We start from the raw sequence: 20423 nt of genomic DNA on the forward strand, positions 1-20423 counted from the left end.
GAGTGTGCTTCCCCTTCAATTGAATTTCTCAATGTTTTTCCTTATAAATATTTTGGATTTTTAAAATCTTTTTTTTTTTTTTTTTTTTTTTTTTCTTTTATTTTTGGGGATTCATTGAGGGTACAATAAGCCAGTTACACTGATTGCAATTGTTAGGTAAAGTCCCTCTTGCAATCATGTCTTGCCCCCATAAAATGTGACACACACTAAGGCCCCACCCTCCTCCCTCCATCCCTCTTTCTGCTTCCCCCCCCATAACCTTAATTGTCATTAATTGTCCTCATATCAAGATTGAGTACATAGGATTCATGCTTCTCCATTTTTGTGATGCTTTACTAAGAATAATGTCTTCCACTTCCATCCAGGTTAATACAAAGGATGTAAAGTCTCCATTTTTTTTAATGGCTGAATAGTATTCCATGGTATACATATACCACAGCTTGTTAATCCATTCCTGGGTTGGTGGGCATTTAGGCTGTTTCCACATTTTGGCAATGGTAAATTGAGCTGCCATAAACAGTCTAGTACAAGTGTCCTTATGATAAAAGGATTTTTTTCCTTCTGGGTAGATGCCCAGTAATGGGATTGCAGGATCGAATGGGAGGTCTAGGTTGAGTGCTTTGAGGTTTCTCCATACTTCCTTCCAGAAAGGTTGTACTAGTTTGCAGTCCCACCAGCAGTGTAAAAGTGTTCCCTTCTCTCCACATCCACGCCAGCATCTGCAGTTTTGAGATTTTGTGATGTGGGCCATTCTCACTGGGGTTAGATGATATCTCAGGGTTGTTTTGATTTGCATTTCTCTAATATATAGAGATGATGAACATTTTTTCATGTGTTTGTTAGCCATTCGTCTGTCGTCTTTAGAGAAAGTTCTATTCATGTCTCTTGCCCATTGATACAAGGGATTGTTGGCTTTTTTCATGTGGATTAATTTGAGGAAATCTTATTTGCACACTAATAAAGAAATTAGTACATATTAATGATTCACTTTTTCAATATTCTTGTAGCTTAAATCCTAGTGAGGAAGTTCTCAAACACCAGTTCACTGAGAAAACTGAAGGCCATTCAATGACCGTAAGCGTGTATGGTATAGAATAAACAGTTGATTTGTAACCAGTATACTTGCATTATGTTTTGACTTTCTAGTAAAACCTTGCCAAAAACCCTTCATTTTATCTCTTGCTCCCACAGTGAATTAAAGCTCTCAGGCGACTGGGATTTTGGTTTTAGACGCCCAATGCCTTGATTTTTGGTACCTCTTTATACAGTGTTTACTGTGAAGTCGCTGTCTCTTCACTCTCTTGTTTTCATAGCAGTCGGCTGGCCAAGGCAGTCAGAAAGGCAGCTATTCAAAATGCAGCCAAATACCAGCAGGGCTGGCAGTTTCCAGGAATGCGTGGATGGTCACAAACAGCATTTTTCATGCTGTCCACCTATAATCTAAGAGCAACAGCAAAAAGAGCAGTGTTGAGGCCTGAAGCCATGGAAATAGCCTGGACTAATTTAAGCAAAACTTTCAGCCAGGTCCGTGGGGGAAATGGCAAACTTGTAAACAGGGACAGGCTCTGTAAATATTAAGTAAGGTCTGCAGCAAGCTGTGTGTGTGCACATAGTGTGAGAGGTGGCAAGGTTTGGGTAGGTTTTAAAGGCAGGCTTTCCGTGAAGCTTGGGGTGCCTGCCTCACCCCCAGACTCCCTTTCAGGCCAGTCTCAGTTCAGAGGACTTGAGCTTTGACTTTTTCCTAGGAGGTTTTCAGGCATACTCTCAGTGCCCTAGATGACAATGTCACCGTTCTGTCCACCTCGTTCTCTTATGCATATTCTTTTCTGTTATCCTCATCTCCAACCAGCCCTCTGATTTTCTCTCTCCCCTAACCCCTTTCATTGCGTCTCCTTGTGGGTGTCTTGTCATCCTCTTACTCACCTGTATTTCTCACCTCCCTCTGCATTTAGACCCTGCATCCTGAGCTGCTCTGCCTGCAGGATCGTGCACAGAGCTCATCATTCCTGTCCTGTCTTCTGCCTGTCCAGGGATGATGATGGGCCTGGTTCCCCGCTGCCTGTCAGGTTCTCCACCATACTCCCTCAGAGTCCGTTTCTCTGAATTTTCCAAAGATCGCAGCCGGCATCCGTGAGGTTTTAGGATCCCCAGGGAGCTTGAGAGCTTCTCTAGCCCATGACCTCACAGTTCATCTGAGGACACTGACAGGGAGGTGACAAGGCAGAGGACAGTCCTTGCTCCTCTCTGCTATTATGTAACTGTGTGTGTCCATGTGTAAGCACAGTTGCATCTTAACTAGATTTCTAGAGAGAATCTTTGCAGTGGTACAAATTACAGGCAGAGAGGAGGGGAAAAGGTGTCTTAATAGGCCATCGGGAAGATATTTTAGAGCATTTACTCAGCTACTCAACATTTATTGGATGCTTATTGTGTGTATACGGGACACTGCTCTAAGCACCAAAGATACAAACCACTATAAGGTGCTCAGTTGTAGTGGGGCAAGAGGTACACACACAGACTAGTTGTAATGTGATAAATACAGAGTGAGAGATGGTCACAGGGCCTCTCAGCAGCACAGAGGAGGTGAACAGGGTGTGTGTCGGGGCAGGTGTCCCGGGAAAGTTTCCAGGGGCTGATCATGAGATGAATGTTGCGATGCCCAGGGGCCCAGGCCTGGAGGAAGGGTAGAGACAGGCCAAGCCAGGCCAAGGGCGCAAGACTGGGAGGTGAGAGACTCCACAGTGCGTGCATGTGGGAGCATGAGAGAGGGAGAGAAAGAAGAGAAGGAGGGAGAAATTACAAACTATTCAAGTTCCATGATGCACGAAACTGGCAAACCTTGAGGCTGGAGGTCTGGGTAAGGACTTGCACAAGCTGTGTTAAGACACACAGTGGGGACAGTGAATAGTGGCCTCCTACTATGCGCCGGGCAGCACATGAAGAGCGTTACACTGGCAGTATCGTGGAACCATCACAAGCCCAAGGGGTGGTGCTGTAATTGCCATCTGTTTATAGGTGAAGAACTGAGGCCAGGAGAGGTTAAATAACTTGCCCTAGGTTAACTGCTGGCCTGTAACCCAAGGTTCTCACACAAAGGCTGCCACTTAGCCATTTCTTTTCTGTGTAAGGAAAGGACTATCTGGTTGAAGCCCCATTTGAGAGACACAGGAGTGGTAGAGGGCTACGGAGGGGCCCTTCCTAGGCAGGCAGCTAGAATCCTTTCATACAACTGGCAGGCTCTGTGCTGAGAAGGCGGCTGCCTTGATTCTAGCCCATTGGTCCTCAGCCCTGGCTGCACGTGGAATTAATTAATTAATTGCCAAGGAAATACCTGCCCAGGCCTCATTCCAGAGATTCTCATTTAATTGAGGCCCAAACATACGTTTTTTAAAAGCTCCTAAGTTGATTCTAGCTTGTGGCCAGTGCTGTTGGAAACCATTGCTCTGAACTGCGTCTGTGCTGGGACTGCCTGGGCTTGGGCTCCGGGGGTACTTTGCTCTCTGCCCATACACGTGTCCCTTTCCCCCTGGCCTTTTGTTAGTTTTTCTTTTCCTCCAGGATCTTAACTTTTTGTGCACATTTGGGTGCAAACCCCTTTAAGGTGATCTTACACCAGGTCATAGTCATAGCAGTCACAGCTTGCGGCTCTATGATCCAAGCTTAGACTCTGGCAAACAACCAGGTATAAAGGCACAGAGGCTGCTCAGCACGAGAAGGGGCAGAAACCCAGGGGCCGGGGGGACACTGGTTTCCCTCTAAGTGACTGCTAGCTTGAGGAATGGGGTGGGAAGGGCGTGAGAGATAAGAAGGTGCAAACCACATTTTCTTAGTTATTGTGTACAAGTTGGATCTATTAGGTATAGAACACAAATGTCTTAACACTGTAATTGGGTAAAAGAGGTGAAGGCTATGTTAATTAGTAGGATGTAAGCACTCCAATCTATATAAATAATCAACACACCGAATTCCATAATGGCATAAATGTATTCTTAATCTATGTACAAATGACTTAATAAAAAAATTAAAAAAAATAAAGAAAAAAAATAAAAAAAAAGAAGGCCTAAACTGGCAAATAGATAAAGGCAAGGGGACACCATGAGCTCTTTCTCCCTCTCTCTTTTTTTTTTTTTGAGACAGAGTTTTACTCTGTTGCCCTAGGTAGAGTGTTATGGTGTCATCACAGCTCACAGCAGCCTCAAACTCTTGGGCTCAGGCAATCCTCCTACCTCACCCTCCCGAGTACCAAGTAGCTGGACTACAGGTGTCAGCCCAGTGCCCAGCTAGTTATTTTCAATTTTTAGTAGAGATCCCATCTTTAGATTTTTAGAGAGAGTCCATCTTAACTAGAGATCCACCATTTTGCTCTTGCTTAGGCTGACCTCAAACTCCTGAGCTCAAGCCTCAAACCCTGGCCTCCCAGAGCACTCAGATTACAGGCGTGGGCCACATGAGCTCTTTCTTTGCAGCCCTGAAGGAAGCCTGCAGGCTGTGGTGGCCTTGCTGTTAACCAGACGCTCTTCCTATAGGGTAACTTTGAAAGTTTGCTGCATCCTAACCTCCTTCCATAATCCACAGCACTGAAGAGTCTTGATTAGATGGTACCTTAGCTAACATGCGGATACTCAAGAAAAAGTAAGTCAGGTGAGAAAATAGATGGGTTATCTGGGGGCAGGGACTGAAGAAGAAGGGATGATGACCACAGCAATCCCAGGCTGGGGAAAAACCAAGAGGTAGTTGAGGATGCCCTTGGCAGGAAGAAACAGCATGGAACTGTTGTTAACGAAGGGCAACAATCCAGGCACCTGAACTGGAACGGAAACCAGCAGATGTGCTCACAGCCTCAGCTCGCTGTGCCGATCACTGTGCAATCCACCGTCCTCCCTCCCTCCACCTAGGGCACCACTGTTTGGAGTTTTGGTCAGATGTCATCTCTTTTTTCTGATATTTTCTCCTGTTCCACAATGAAAATTAATTCCCTCGCCTTGGCATGTATTTATCTACTGCAGTTCCTCACACATGCCAGGTCTCCTCTCCACTTGGCCCTTGGTCTTCTTCCTGCCTAGAAGGCTCTTCCCAGGTGTCCTAATGACTCACTCCTGTCCCTGCTTCAGGGCTTTATGCAAATGCTCCCTTCCCAGTGAGGATGCCCTGAACGCCTGACCTGCAATGCTTTCTCCCTCTTCTCTGCCTTGTTTTCCTCCAGATCACATGCTGGCAAACCCACACCAGAAAGGCAGACATTTTCCTTCTTTGCTTTATCTCCCACACCCAGAGCAGAGACTGACACACAGCAGGCGCTCAGTGCTTATTGGTTGAATGAATACATAAATCCTGCCTTGCTATGTGATTGCTGGAGTAGCTGTCTGCCTAGCAGATTGGATTGGAAACCTCTAAAACCGGGAACTGTGCTGTGTTCCCCTTACATCTCTCACAAGGCCAAACTTAACATGTTTTTGTTGTATTGAAGTGATTTGGGCCTTAATTTGAAACCCTTCAGTGCCCCTGAAGGGGCCAGTTTGTTTGTTGGCTACTATTGTACTGTCTTTATTTTATGTTTTTGGCACCCACTCATTTCAAAAGACAATTCAAGAAATTTATGGCAATTTAAAAGCCTTGTTTAGTTCAAGAGAAGGTCACTGTAGAAAATTTCTCATTCATTTGCATAACCCAAGTACTTACATTCATTCTGGGTATTTTCAAGGAGTAAGGCACAGAAACATTTTTCACAGGGCACGCTACGTCTTTCTGACCTTCTTTTGGTTCCTTTAATTACAATTGTTACAAAAATGATATTTATAGAGTGCCAAACATCCTGGTGTTTTTATGAAGAATTACATTTAGAGGGAATATCATTCTTTAACATTTTGCTTTCTCAATCTTATTCACTCAGAGAACATAATGAATTCTGCTGCAGAACGATTGCCAAAGTATTTCTTTTCCTAAATGGATATGTGGCTATGATGACAGTGTAATGTATCATTGCAATTTTATTTCAATGACTTTCTGGATAATGGAAGTATCCAAGGTAGAAACCTGAGAATCATCTCTTCCTGAATAGGTTATCTGGAAAAGATTTTTTTCTCCCTTAATGAGAGCAATTCCCATTTCTACTTTTTCCTTCTACATATCCTATGTACGGTTTCAAAGTACAAAAGTAATAGTACACTGGCTTTAACACTTAAATACTAGAAAACAACCATTGCATAGGAGAAAGCCCCTGATAAGTGATAAGAGAAATATGCACCAATGGATGCCACAGAGATAAAAGCTTCTGCAGTTCTAGATTGAAAAATACTTAGAATGTCATTGCTGGAGAGCCAAGTACTACGTAAGTTTAGGAATTGGTGTTGCTCCATAAGCATCTGATAAATCGACATGGTTAGTATCAATTTGGCCACGCAAAAGAATGGAACACAAAAGAGTGGCAGAAAATAAGAAACCATTTTTTAGGTGACCGTTCAAAAATGCTGACATTGTGTTCTTCTTGTAGTCTGAGTGAATTCTCTATGGAAGGGAAATGTGATCTTCTGTGCAGGTAAAGCCCAATGTCCCAAGTGCTAACAAGGCAGAGACTGGTGGCCAGCCATGCTGGTCTTCCACACAGCTTCCCTTCTTTGCCTGTCTTTATACTTGTATCCACTTCATGTCTCCCACTTTCCCCACTTCCTGCTGCTACCGTCGCCTTCGGGCATTCAATGCTGTGTCCTATTTATGGCACAGGCGGCTAAAAAGAGTGCTGAATTTTTTTTTTTTTTAGCAAAAAGAGTGCTGGATTTTTTATGTTCAAGGTGTTTTTATGTTCAAGGTGTTTTAGGTGTTTTATGTTCAAGGTGTTCCTCATCATCCCCCAGTAGATCTGATCAGACCTCATGATTAGACCTCATATAAGAGCTTCCACTTACAAAGTCCCCGTTATGAGCCAGGTAATGTGTTAGAAGCTACACATAGAGGCTTGGGGAGTGGGGTACTTCAGAAGTCCTGTTGTTAGTGAGTAGCAGTAATGAAATTAGCATCCACTTCAGATTCCTTAGCCCATTGTATGTCCAATGCACATTCACGCATTTATGCATTTACCAAGTACTCATCGAGTATCCACCATAGAGATTCTAGGTGTTGATGATAGGACAGACTCACTGATCTCATAAAGGAAGGGGCATACTGCCTTCAACAATTGAATTGAAACGAAACATTACTCTCTTTTTGTATTTCCTTGTTTCTCTAGAAAAGGTAATTTGTACAGTACTATCATAGTTAGAAGCAAAATGTATTTGGGCTAGTAAGATTTTATCTGTTATTGCTGTTAAAGCAGTTGCTGCTTAAAATGATGGAATGTTGGAGATGTGGGCAAAGGGTCTTGATATCTGCAGAGGCCACATAAAACATAAAAGTAGATGCCAGAGTTAGGAGAAGCTGGGTTAGAATGAGCAGATAACCATGTAGAACATCTTTTATACACTTTAACTCCCTTCCTAGCATTTCTTCCTCTTTCATCATTCAGTCAAATGATTAAAAACACATGTACCTCACTTCACAGTCCTTTGCCCCTAACCCATCTATGTGATTCTCCTGGTAAAAATCCAGAGTAGGAATTTAAGGACAATGTTTCTTCATGTTCTAGCTCTTGGAAGGGAATACAAAGAAGTGAATTGTCTCAGTCCTTGCAAGCTGCTATAACAAAATGCCATAGACTGGGTAGCTTATGAACAACAGAAATTCATTTCTCACTGTTTTGGAGGATGGGCAGTCCAAGGTCAAGGCACCAGCACATTCAGTGCTGAGTGAGGCCTACTTCCTCCTTCACAGATGGTGCTTCTCCCTGGATCCTCACAGGGAAGGGGCAAGGAGCTCTCTCAGGCTTTATTTATAAAGACTTCCAAATGCCCCAATTGTTAATCTCACCTTGGGGTTACGATTTCAGCATATAAACTCTGAGGGGGGACACAAATATTCAGTCTATAGCAGAAGTGTACTCTTCTGAGAACAGCACCATTCAATCCCACAAGAACATTGTGGCCCTGCTCCCTGGATCTTCTCCCCACTCTCCTTTCAGATGCACTTCTTGTGTTCTTGTTGCAGTGACTGAGTAGCTGAGTAGCTGTTAGTTTCCAGCTACCTGAGCTTTGGGGTTGAACAGTTGGGCCATCTGGGATACATTAACACAATGGCCTAGTGGTGGCTACTCTCGGGCAACTGTGGCTGTGGAGATTGAAGCAGGTGGGAAAAGCAGTTGGAAAAATTCATGAAGAACTCAGAATTGAAACTCTTTCTAATGACTTTAAGGACAAAAGACTGAAAAAATGCCTCCATGGAGACCGCTCCATCTTCTGGGTGATTCAGCATGAGCAGACTCATTTATGTCTGATTCTACTCTATATGGATAGTGCCTGAAACATAGAAGATATGTGACTTAATGAAAGGAAAAAACAAACAAAAATAACAACAAAAAAAGAAAAAATGATACTTGCATTATATATAGTGTTTTTTTCCATAGCACCCTGCTCCCCAAGTGCAACTAAGTCTATGGTGAGTTTTACACATTGTATGTAATTTTAAGATCAGAAGAAATTAAAGTTTTCCTCTAAGTAGTAAAAAAAAAAAAAAAAAGAAAAGAAAGAAAAGAAAAGAAAAGCTTCAACTTAATTGTTGCATTCAGAAGGAAGAAGACAACAAGATTTATATTTATCTATATAAAGAGTCACACATTATTACTTATAAAATACCTAAGCTGGATTCTCAACTCTGAACTAGGTTTTGTCTTGTGGAGCTTGGACCTGTCACAGAATGTACATCTAGCTCTCTTAACCACAATTTATGCATCATCTTCAACTTGGGAGGCAGTGTGTGGCATTAGCAACAATATTGTTGGAAGCTCAGAGACCACCTGGGTTTTGGTCATAATGACAGGAAGTGGTAGTGATGGAATTAGAATCCAGGTTTGATTTTAAGATGCAAGTACGTCCCAATACCTCTTTCATTCATTCATTGAACATTTTCTAAATGCTGGATGTAAGGTAACAGAAATGTAAACATCAAATATCATGTTCTAGACCTCTTCTCCTCCCCTCTCTTGACCTCTTCCCCTCCCCTCTGCTTTCCTCCCCTCTCCCCTTCCCTCCTCTCCTCTCATCTGTTTTTCTAATATGAGAATGTCTATTCTTCAGACTTTCCCAAGTGATAGATACAAACAACTGGTTATGCTAGAGATGACTGTAAGTAATGTACAGATGGAGCACTAAATAATACTGAACTCCCAGAGAAAAAGTTAGTTTGCTCTACTTCTTTTTTTCAATCCTCCTAATTATTCAAGGGAATAAGTCTCAGTTTGATGCCATATGTCTTTAATACTTCTCGAATATTTCTAATGAGCACTACAAGACCTGGTGGAGAGACGGGAACACTCCTGCACTGTTGGTGGGGCTGCACTGTAGTACAGCCTTTATGGAAAGTAGTATGGAGAGTCCTCAACGAACTAAAAGGAGACCTTCCATTTGATCATGGAATCCCACTACTAGGCATCTACCCAAATGAAAAAAAGTCATTTTATCATAAAGACATTTGCACTTGAATGTTCATAGCAGCTCAATTTACAATCACAAAGAGGTGGAAACAAACTAAGTGTTCTTCAACACATGAATGGATAAACTGTGGTATGTATATGCCATGGAATACTATGCATCCATAAAAAGGGAGATTTTGTGTATTTTGTAACAATCTGGATGGTTTTGGAGAATACTCTCCTAAGTAAAGTATCATAAGAATGGAAAAACAAGCATCACGTATATTCAGTACTAAGTTGAAATGAGTAGATCAACAACTACCTGCTTACATGAGAGAAAACTCAAATTCAAGAGGAGAGGGTGGGGAGGGAGCTTGGCAGGTTCCCACCCAGTGGGAATCATGTATAGTACATGGCACACTTCCTGGGTGCGGGACACAAGTACAACTTGGACTTTACCTTACAAATGTAAACAGTGCATATATCCTCATATGTACCCTCTTATTAATCTAAAATAAAGACAAAAAGAAATTAAAAAAAAAGAAAGACATGGATATCAATTTCAAAGAGTTTTGTCAATCTTAGTTAATAATGTTATTTTGTTTTGTCTGCATTTTATTTTATGGTTACCTTTAATTCATGAAAAATGATACTGGTTTTCCATTTATGATAGTGATATAAAATTCCTTTTATAATAAATGAATTAAAGGTTAAAACGTTTATTTAAATGGTGGATTAAATAATCATAAAAGTGCTGAGTGGTTCTGGCTGAAAGCATGAAGGTGGTGTGTGACTGGCTGAAATTTGAGATGGATTAGATCAGTGATTTTCAACTGGTGTGCAGCAGCACCCTGGTGCGCCATGAAATGATCTTAGGTGTGCTGTGAAAAATATTAAAGATCATCAGTTAAATTATTTTCAAAGAAGTTCAAAGCACAGTAAGCATATTCTTTTCTTTTCTTTTTTTTTGCATATTCTTTTCTATTTACTCTTTTTTTGATCAACATAATTTAAATGTGCCACGAAAGTTTAATTATAGGTTCAAGTGTGATGTGAGATAAAAAAGGTTGACAAACACTGAATTAGATGTTTGAGATAAAGTAGAAAATCTTTAAGGTTCACCCGTCCCTCCTTGCTAGTTACAACATTCTAAGATCATTTGTAAGACAAACGAAGACTTGGAAGGACTTGCTGACTTCTTTTTGTATGTGAGTATTTGTTTTCTTATTGTTGACTTTTTTTTTTATTAGATCATAACTGTGTACATTACTACATTTATGGGGTACAATGTGCTTATTTTATATACATTTTGGAATGTTTACATCAACTGGTTAACATAGCCTTCACCTCATTTAATTGTTGTGTTCAGACAGTTATACTCTACTCTTAAAATATTTGACGTGTACCCTTGCAATATGCACAGTAGGTGAGGTCCCACCAATTACTCTCGCTACACCAGACCACTCACATCCTCTCCCCTCGCCCACCTCTTCTCCTTCTTTCTGGGCTATAATTGTGTTTTATTATTCATATGAAAGTGTGGGTGATTATATATTGGTTTCACAATAGTACTGATTACATCTGATATTTTTCTTCCATTCTTGAGATCCTTTAGTTAGCAGAATATGATCCAGCTCCATCCATGTAAACATAAAAAGAGGTAAAGACTTGCTGACTTCTTCTATCCCTCCCTTGGTGTGTGTCCAACCCAGGGCAGCGGTGTCAAGTTCAGCTATGTTCCAAGGGCTCACAGAAGAGCGCCTGGGACAGGGCAGCACAGAGCTGAATGCAGAGGGCTGCTCTGAGAGCTACCGCCAGGGCGAAGTGCGGCTCTTCTGTAAAAATAATGGCTGGTGTGTTATCTCCCACATGGGAAGCAGCTCCGGGAAGAGGATTTTGGAGCCAGGCCGCTCTTTGCATTTACTAGCTGTGTGATTTCTTAGCAAGTTATTTAATTTCTCTCTGCTTCAATTTTCTCATCTGTAAACTGAAGAAATATACCCACAAGGTCCTTGGAAGAATTAAACAAGACAGGGTGAGCAACAGTGCTCAGAATAAATCAAGTATTTAGTAAGTAGTAACTATTATTCTTTATTCACAGGGGAACAAAATGGCATTTTAAAAATGAGCACATTATACACAATTTTCATATCAAAAGAACACATTTGGTCACACTACCTCATTAAAATGTACTTACGAACTTCACTACTGGAAACCCGTGTTTCTACCTGCCTCTCTGACTTCAGTAAATCTTCCTATACACGGGGACCAAGGGCAGACACCAGGGTTCATTCTAAACTGGTTCCTTTTTCTCCCTTTCTCTCAAGTATTGAAATGTCATTGCAGTATTGCCATGGATGGCTAAAAACAGGCCAGTGTATTAATTGAAAATCTTTATCATATAAATATGGATACTAAATTTGTTCTTCCGAGTTATCAGTGAATCAGTGATGAAAAAGTGATTTTTCAGATCTCAAAATTCCATGTAATATTTATAGCTTCTGTATATATTTAAAGCTAAGCATACTAGGGATGAGAAAAAGTTCCATAAGGGGAGAAATAAATACGCTGAATGTGTGCAGTGTATCTGTCCTACGAGGCTCAGGCATGCTTTATGCAGTGCTGAGAGTTCGTGAGTGAGAGCTAAGCTGCAGTCCCTGGGTTGTTCTTTTTAACTGTAAAGGAAAGTGATAAATTATAAATATGCCTGAGCCACCCAAGGAGGACAGTTTTAATTTTCATTTTAACAATATGTACAATGCCAAGTGCATGGCACTCAGGGGGGATGTGACAAGGCAGCAGAGGCTGTTTGGAAGGGGAGGCTGGAAGGTGAGCTTGCCCTTCCGGCCCTCGCTCCGATCCTGTGGACATCAGCTCAATCCTGCCAGTGTTCTCGGGGTCTTGCCATCGTCACACTCCACCTAAGGTGATAGGTCATGCCCTTTTTTGCACATGAGTCTGCCATGCTAAGGGCAGTCAGAACATTTTAATGGCTCTCAGATCCTCCTGTTATCAGAGTAAGATGAAGGCCTCTCCGCTTCATTTTCCAGTCCATGCTTTTTTCATTCATTTCCTGTACCTGACTGTCTGTGATGTTCATGCTATTTCTTTGTTTCCATTTTGTTTTTCTTTTCTCTGTCACAAAATAATGTCCTGCTTTTAATTTTTCAAGTCACGTACCTCCCTTTCTCTGTGGTCCTTGTTTGAGGTTTTTCTACTTGGTGCATCACTGTCTGGTAGTTTCAAGGGCAACACCCTTCCATCTTTGCACAGAATTATTAGGAGAGGGTGTGAGGAGCACACACTTAGAGGGGTTGTGAATTGTGATGAGGGTATCAAAATCTTAAACAAAGTTCTGGTTCAAAGAAGCTCTAAAGTTTGGGACCAGCAAACCAGTGAAAGGAATGAGTAAAAGGAATAGCATCAGAAAAGAACGTCATCAGCCTTCTTTGTCTTTTTCATTAAAAATCCATTCCACGGCTCAGCGCCCTAGCACAGTGGTTACAGCGTCAGCCACATACACCGAGGGTGGCAGGTTCGAACCCGCCTGGGCCAGCTAAACAACAATGACAACTGCAACAACAACAAAAATAGCCAGGTGTTGTGGCAGGTGCCTGTAGTCCCAGCTACTTGGGAGGCTGAGGCAAGAGAATCACTTACGTCCAAGAGTTGGAGGTTGCTGTGAGCTGTGATGCCACAGCATTCTACCAAGGGCAACACAGTGAGACTCTGTCTCAAAAAAAAAAAAAAATCCATTCTACATATAAACTCGGAATATGGTCACACATCAGGCACACAAGTCATGGAAGGTGAGGATGGGGGGTGGGAAAAAGGGTGTGGTCACTGCAAGGGTGAGGAGAGGGTCAACCTTGTGTGCCACAAATATATATATTTTTAATTTTCTCTTTCTCTCTCTCTCTTTTTTTAGAGACAGAGTCTCACTTTGTCACCCTTGGTAGAGTGCTGTGGTGTCACAGCTCACAGCAACCTCCAGCTCTTGGGCTTAGGTTATTCTCTTGCTTCGGCCTCCCAAGTAGCTGAGACCACAGGTGTCTGCCACAATGCCCTGCTATTTTTTTGATGCAGTTTGGCTGGGGCTGGGTTTGAACCCGCTACCCTCAGTATATGCCCTAGGCCTTTCTCTCTCTCTTTCTCTTTCTTTCTTTCTTTCTTTCTTTCTTTCTTTCTTTCTTTCTTTCTTTCTTTCTTTCTTTCTTTCTTTCTTTCTTTCTTTCTTTCTCTCTCTCTCTCTCTCTCTCTCTCTCTCTCTCTCTCTCTCTCTCTCTCTCCTTCCTTCCTTCCTTCCTTCCTTCCTTTCTTCTCTTTCTCTCTCTCTTTCTCTCTCTCTCTTCCTTTCTTCCTCTCTCTTTCTCTCTATCTCTATCTCTTTCCCTTCCTTTCTTCCTTCCTTCCTTCCCCTTTCTCTCTTTCTTTCTTGTCTCACTCTGTCCCCCTGGGTAGAGTGCTGTGGCATCACAGCTCACAGCAACCTCAAACTCCTGAGTTCAAGTAATCCTCTTGTGTCAGCCTCCTGCGTAGCTAGGACTATAGGTTCCTGCCACAACATCTAGCTAATTTTTCTAATTTTAGTAAAGATGGGGTTTCACTTTGCTCAGGCTGGTCTCAAACTCCTAAGCTTCCTAAGCCTCCCAGAGTCCTAGGATCACGGTGTGAGCCACCATGCCTGGTCTAAATAGTGTATTTTTTTTTTTTTTTTTTTTTGAGACAGAGTCTCACTATGTTGCCCTGGGTAGAATGCCATAGTTCACAGCAACCTCAAACTTTGGGCTCAAGTGTTCCTCCTGCCTCAGCCTCCCAAGTAGCTGGGACTACAGGCACCCACCACAACACCTGGCTGGTTTTTCTATTTTCAGTAGATATGGGACCTGAATTTTGCTCAAGCTGGTCTCCAACTCCTGGGCTCAGCTGATCCTCCTGCCTCAGCCTCCCAGAGTCCTGAGATTACAGGTGTAGGCCACCATGGCAGGCAGCTACAAACAATTTCAATGTGAGAGTTTTTAGAAAATGTTTGCAAAGATGAATAACTATATCACCCTTAGATATGAGCATCTTCCCCCTCTTACAGATAAAATCACAATATAGTAAATGTCATTATAGAAAGTAACCCATACAATAAAACTATTTCAAAGTCTCAGAAGAGAGGCTAAAATGACAGCATTAAACCAGTCTAGTCTTTGTGAGCACTACATGGGGAAGAGTTTTATGTCAAGGCTTTTCTGGTCATTTATGGGACACAGGCAGGTAAGGGAGGAGTGCTATAAAGACTGGCTTTATTTATGCTGGACTGCTAGCAAATAAAAGTTATTCTTTTGCCTCACTCAATAATTCCTGCCTCAGTATCATAGGGATTATCTTTGCCTAAACACATACATACAGAAAAACATTGCGTTTTTTTGCAAGAGAAATGCAAATGATGGATGGTGGCCACAGAGAAGAGTGTAAGTTCTTTCTTTTTCCTTTAATGACTCCAAAATACTCGTCATTCATTCAATCTGTCTCACGACTCTTTCCCACCCTCACCCCCCTTCCCCCCCTGCAGCCAGGGCAGACTGGCACAGAACTGCTTCTGACTAGGTTGATGACTTGCAGATCAGATCTGCCTTCCAATGCTTTTAGCTGGGAGATTTCTTTGTGTTTTGAACTATGCAAAGACAAGCATGCAGTGTTCCTAAACATTGGCAGACCTCTCATCACCTTTGGATAAGCTATGACCAATACAGTGAAAGAAATGATCACATTATTAAATGGATTTTCCACCCATCAATGTCCAAAGACTTAAATTTCACAAATAAAATTAATGCTTGATGAACGATTTTTTGTTTACATCACAAAGGAAGAAATCTGTTTCAGCCTTATTGCACTGTCTTTGATAAGTTGCATAATGGATCCATACAAGGACCTGAAGTTAAACTCTCCAAAAGTTCCTACCATAGGACCAAAATGAGCATTTAATGATGAAATTCTTATCCAGAAGGTAGTCCTCAAGTCAGTAAATCTATATAGTAGATAAACAGAGAAATAAAAACAAAGGGTGGCAGGTCCAGAAAACCCATATACTCTGCTCCATTCTAGACAGAAAAGGCAAAGCCGTTGGCATCAGGTGGAACTTCACACTAATCTTAGCTCTGACACTTACTAGCTATGGAAGGTGGAAAGGCTGATCTCTTCCTGGGCCCCCTGAATTCAGAGTAAAGAACACAGGTGGATCATTCCTGAAGATCCTCCCAGATCACCAAAGAAGAAGAGAGGAGGCTGGGGGCAGACCAGTCAGGGGAATGTCAACACAACCATCCCCGTATGGGGGGATCAGCAGAACAGGTAGGTTATGACCTTTGGACTCCTGATCAGCAGTTTAGATTGAGGAAATTAAGACATATCCCCTGCAGAGATGAAACCTGCTCCCTCTCCCCTTTTCTAAATATGTTATGAGATTGTTCCAGACATTCCTTTATTCTGTGTTCCAGATTACTCCACCTTCCTAGGAGCCAAGATTTCCCTCTGATCCTATTTTTTTGAGCACAGTAAAAGTCTCTTTTGAGAGACTGGACCAGTCTGCACAGCCTCAATCTGTCTCTCAGTACATGAGACAATGTATGTCTCTCCAGGCTTCTTGGACTTTATGCATTAAGTTGATGTGAAGTCTCATTTTCCCTTCAGCCCTGTCTTCCTTGTTAGCCGCCAGCCCAGGTTGAGGTCCTCCAAGAACCCCAACAACTACCTAGGTGATCTGAACTGTATTGCAGTTTCCATGTGTAAAATGCAGAGTTGATACCTACTTCAAAGTGGTGTTACTAAAGTTAAATTAGCAAGCTTTGTGTAGCTCCTATAACAGAACCTGACATAACAGCTGCTTGGTAAATCTTTGTGTCTGTCTGGCTCAGCTCATGCTCTGCTATTAGTCCAGACCTGAACACTGGGAGCCTTTACCTGGTAACAGCGTATCTGTGCCTGTAAAGCCTGGGCCCTTCAAACATGCTCAGCTGATGCTTATGGAAATTACCCTCATTACCTGCCCCCTTCTTCACCCCAGTTTCTCTACTTTCTGTTGGTTTTTGTCCTTATCTCAACTTTCACTTTTTAGTATCCTTCATGGTTTAGGCTGAGAATCTTGGCTTTGAACCTGACATTTTCTACACATTAGGTTCTGGAATTCTGTCCATGTTCCTTCAAGTTCTGGACCCAGGGCTTGGTTTTGCACTTCTCAGTTTGTCTGGAAAGCACATTCCAGCCCTGTCTCTCACAGGTCAAAGGCTGCCTCACTAAAACAGAATGCTTCACACTGACATTTAATCATCTTCTTAGGGATAGACTTTTTTATTATGAAAGACCCTTTCTCACAATGAAGCTTAGTATGCTTCATGTTTCATCTCAAATGTTATTAGTCATGGCCCCAGCAGTAGCCTGGCCTCTCTGGGCCCTGGGTTAAAGCAAGAGTGAAATGAAAAGACAATGTTGGATTTGGAAAGGCAGATCCCTGCATCAGAGTAATGATGTGGATGCTTGCATGGGACACAGAGCCTGCTTGATCAGAAGGAGTGAATCTGGAGTGACCAGGGTGTTTTATATGTGCATATGAATAGAAGGTGAGAGATGCCAAAACAGGAAATGTTATATGTGAGGGCCAAGTGTGTGGAGCAGGCAGGTCAAAGACACTTGAGAAAACAAACACAGCAGATGCAGAAGTGAGAGCTGAGTCTGGAGCTGCCTAGGGGAGTGCATGTGAGAGGCCTGCTCCTGCGGGAGTGCCTTCACACAGAAGGAACATGGCCGTCTGCAGCCAGGACACAGCCTTCTGCTCTGGGCTGATCTTTCTGGTAAGAGTGCTATAGCAGAATTTAAAGAATTTGGGGAAAGTGAGCCTAACTGAGTTGTTAACCATTATGCCTCATCACCTTTAAACCAACAGACAGCAGAAAGGAAGGTGCATCTTCCCAAGGTTGCAATGAAGTGGACTGCTACTGCAGACTGACCAACTAAATGGGTCCAAAGCTTCATGATTTTCAATACAAAAAATGGTCTAATTTAGAAATAAGATTATCTTCAGCATTCCCACTAACCTTGGAAAAAATATCTAATCCAGTTGTTTCTATATATGCCTCTTCTCTATAAACCATAGCTCTATAAGGAGCAGTCTTTGATAGCAGGGGGGTTTATCCTGACGATAGGATAAAGACAGCTAAGTAGGATATTTGAGACAGACATCTGTGACCACTGTTAATGAGTAATTAAAACAAGAAATTGATCAACTTTTCTCTTCCCTTAAAGAAGATACTGCTGACTGGCATAAGTTTACTGAATTCAGAGAGAATCACATTGCTAAAGAAAGTGGAAGTCTGGCCCATTAAAGCTTGTGATTGTTTAACCTTAACTGAGACCCACAAAGGAGAGTATTTTTTGTTCAGACATGGCTAAGGAGAATCATGGACAAGGACGAACCTCCCAGAGAGAAGAGTCAGAAGCTGTGGAGATAGATAACCAAGAGGGTCCTGCAAGATCCAAGTAAGGACCCTAACCCTCTGTAAGGGCAGGGAGTGTTTGAGGTGCTTGAGCAGCAGGGTTTCATCACTGGCATGGATCAGAGACTGCTATGTTTCCCAGTCCTTCTTTTCTGAATGAGAAATTTTATTGTAGTTTTCCTATTTCTATGCCAACACTTTATATTGGTACTTCCATGGGCAGAGCCAGACAACTTAATTGTTTGTTTATACATCACCAACACATGGGTGCTATTTCTGCTTTTGATGGAAAAGATGGCATATATCTTTATGCTGGATGCCAAAACTGGGTGAGATTTTGAAAGCATATCATTATTTGGCTATCCAGACACACAAACTTGGACGGCTAGCATCACAAATTATTTTCCTGCTTCCCTTGCAGCTAGATATGACTAAATTCTCACTAAGAGAATGTGAGTTGAAGAAATATGTGCAATTTCCATATTAAAAGGAAATTTCATGTCCTTTATTTATGCTCCTCCATGGGAAGGAGCACTGGCATAGCTTTATCCTTGAAGGTGAAGATGATTTAAAACAGCACAGTAGGAACCTGGGTCTTGGATAACCTTTGGGAGCAGAGCCACGCTACCAACTGCACTTGCTTACTCCAAATTGTTAGGTCAATGAGAAATAAACTTCTACTGTAGTTAAGTTTCTATCACTTTGGATCTCTTTGTAATAACAAATATATCTTCCTTCACATTAATGAAAAAAAATCATGATTCCAGAAGGATTTGACTTAAGAAGAAATATAAGCATTACCTCTAGAGTAATTTGAATTTTAAATTTTAGTTCTACATACCATAAAGTAATTTTTATAGACATAATAATTGTTACATCAGCAGGAATTTAAATCCCCCTTAAATTATATGTACAAAAGTAGAATACATATGTACAAACGTTTAGTTTTTTATCAACTCTTCAAAAGTAGTCCCAAATGAATTTAAAACACTACCTAAAACTTTGGTGATCCTGCACCCTCTAGGATTAAGAAGAGATAGGCTTAAATTACAGTTTCCCTTTGTTGGTTGGGTCAACATTTAACCAGAAAAGAAGTGAAGGAGGATTCTTGGGTGGTTTCAATTAGTGTTACTTTTATATACAAGAATCTCTATTCTATAGGGAGGATGGAATGGCTATGTTTTTCTTGGCTTCCCATCAAGTTATTCTTACTAAAAAGGAGTCTTTGCTCAATTTTGTCACATAGATAGAATTAATTTAATAATATTTCCCATACAGTCAACTGCTTTGAATGTCCTGTGGAGTTTGTTTTAATCTCCATGGTTACTCATGGACACTGTGGTATTCACACAGATCTAGATGTCACATAACCTATGTTCACACAACCATTAACATAACAAACACCAGTAAGCTCCACCAAGCTTCAGTTGCCTATAGTACATAGGACTGTTCAGTAGTGTTTGACTTCCTAAAGTTTCCTAAGACAGAAAATCTCATAAGCAAACCTATAGAGACCCAACTGTCCTTTTGACCAAGTACATCAAAGTAAGTATTTACTCCAGATACAAGAAATTGTACAAGTGGCTTTTACAGAGAAGAGAACCTAGGGGAAGCTGTTGCAATTTGACCTTCCCATGAGGGACCACAGGAGAAACCCCTATTTGACTTAATTCAGAAGAGGTTTTGTGAAGAATATGTGGGTTCACAAGCTGTTTGCATTTTGTAGAAGGGAGGAGGGATTTGCATTCTATATTACACATACAATAATTTTAAAAAATTTTCAGAGAAGGCGTTAATACCAGAGTGTGGGAGATATATCAGTAATTGCAATAAAACTCTGAAAGAAAGCATTGCCATTTGTGTTCATATTTATTTATTCATTACAAGCACAGAGGGAAAAAAACCCAGAGGGGACAGTCAAGGCGTCTTATGTGAATTTACATCAGAAAATTTGGGTTCGGGACATTTTCAAAGCTCAAAGTATTTTGCTTACTCGTGAGAGTGGGTAATTCTAGTGTAACTAGGAAGATACACATCCTTAATATCCTTTCATTTTTACTGCTTCTTTAAAGCATGAATAAAAACCCAGAAAGCACATATTATCTTGCTTTTGTAAATTTTAAATGACCGTTTTTTCAAGTCGTTCAAATGAAGGCTGATTCTGATAGAATGAAGCCCCTAAATATGCTGCTGATGAGGCAAAGGGACTGACATGTGCCTTGCACATTAACCACTCCGAGTCAGGGTGTTTTCTATTGTTTATTTGGGGCAGCATGATTTGACCCACAAAATGCCTCCCTGAAACCATGGAATAGAAATCTTTTTTTCTAATGGGGTCCTTCTGTATTGGCGTTAAGATCAAATGTCAGTGTTCTTTGATCCTTGTTGCTCAGATGTTCTCATTATGTGGAACGGAATTCAGCAGGTGTTCAATTGTTTATCCAGGAGAG

The 20423-nt window shown here is 41.5% G+C and overlaps 1 protein-coding gene across 3 annotated transcripts in view; it reads right to left on the reverse strand.

Annotated features, from left to right (window-relative positions):
* HS3ST5 (heparan sulfate-glucosamine 3-sulfotransferase 5) overlaps positions 1-20423 on the reverse strand; it is a 308905-nt gene that overhangs the window by 79260 nt on the left and 209222 nt on the right. The window contains exon 1 of one of the 3 annotated variants that reach the window (XM_053591092.1): positions 1924-2135. The exons of the other annotated variants lie outside the window; for them this stretch is intronic. The gene's annotated coding sequence lies outside the window, so the exon portion shown is untranslated. Of the gene's footprint in view, positions 1-1923; positions 2136-20423 lie in introns of those variants that run through there. 3 annotated transcript variants of the gene reach the window in all.

The sequence above is a fragment of the Nycticebus coucang genome, chromosome 5 (genome assembly GCF_027406575.1).
Source record: "Nycticebus coucang isolate mNycCou1 chromosome 5, mNycCou1.pri, whole genome shotgun sequence".
NCBI classification, from domain to species: Eukaryota; Metazoa; Chordata; class Mammalia; order Primates; family Lorisidae; genus Nycticebus; species Nycticebus coucang.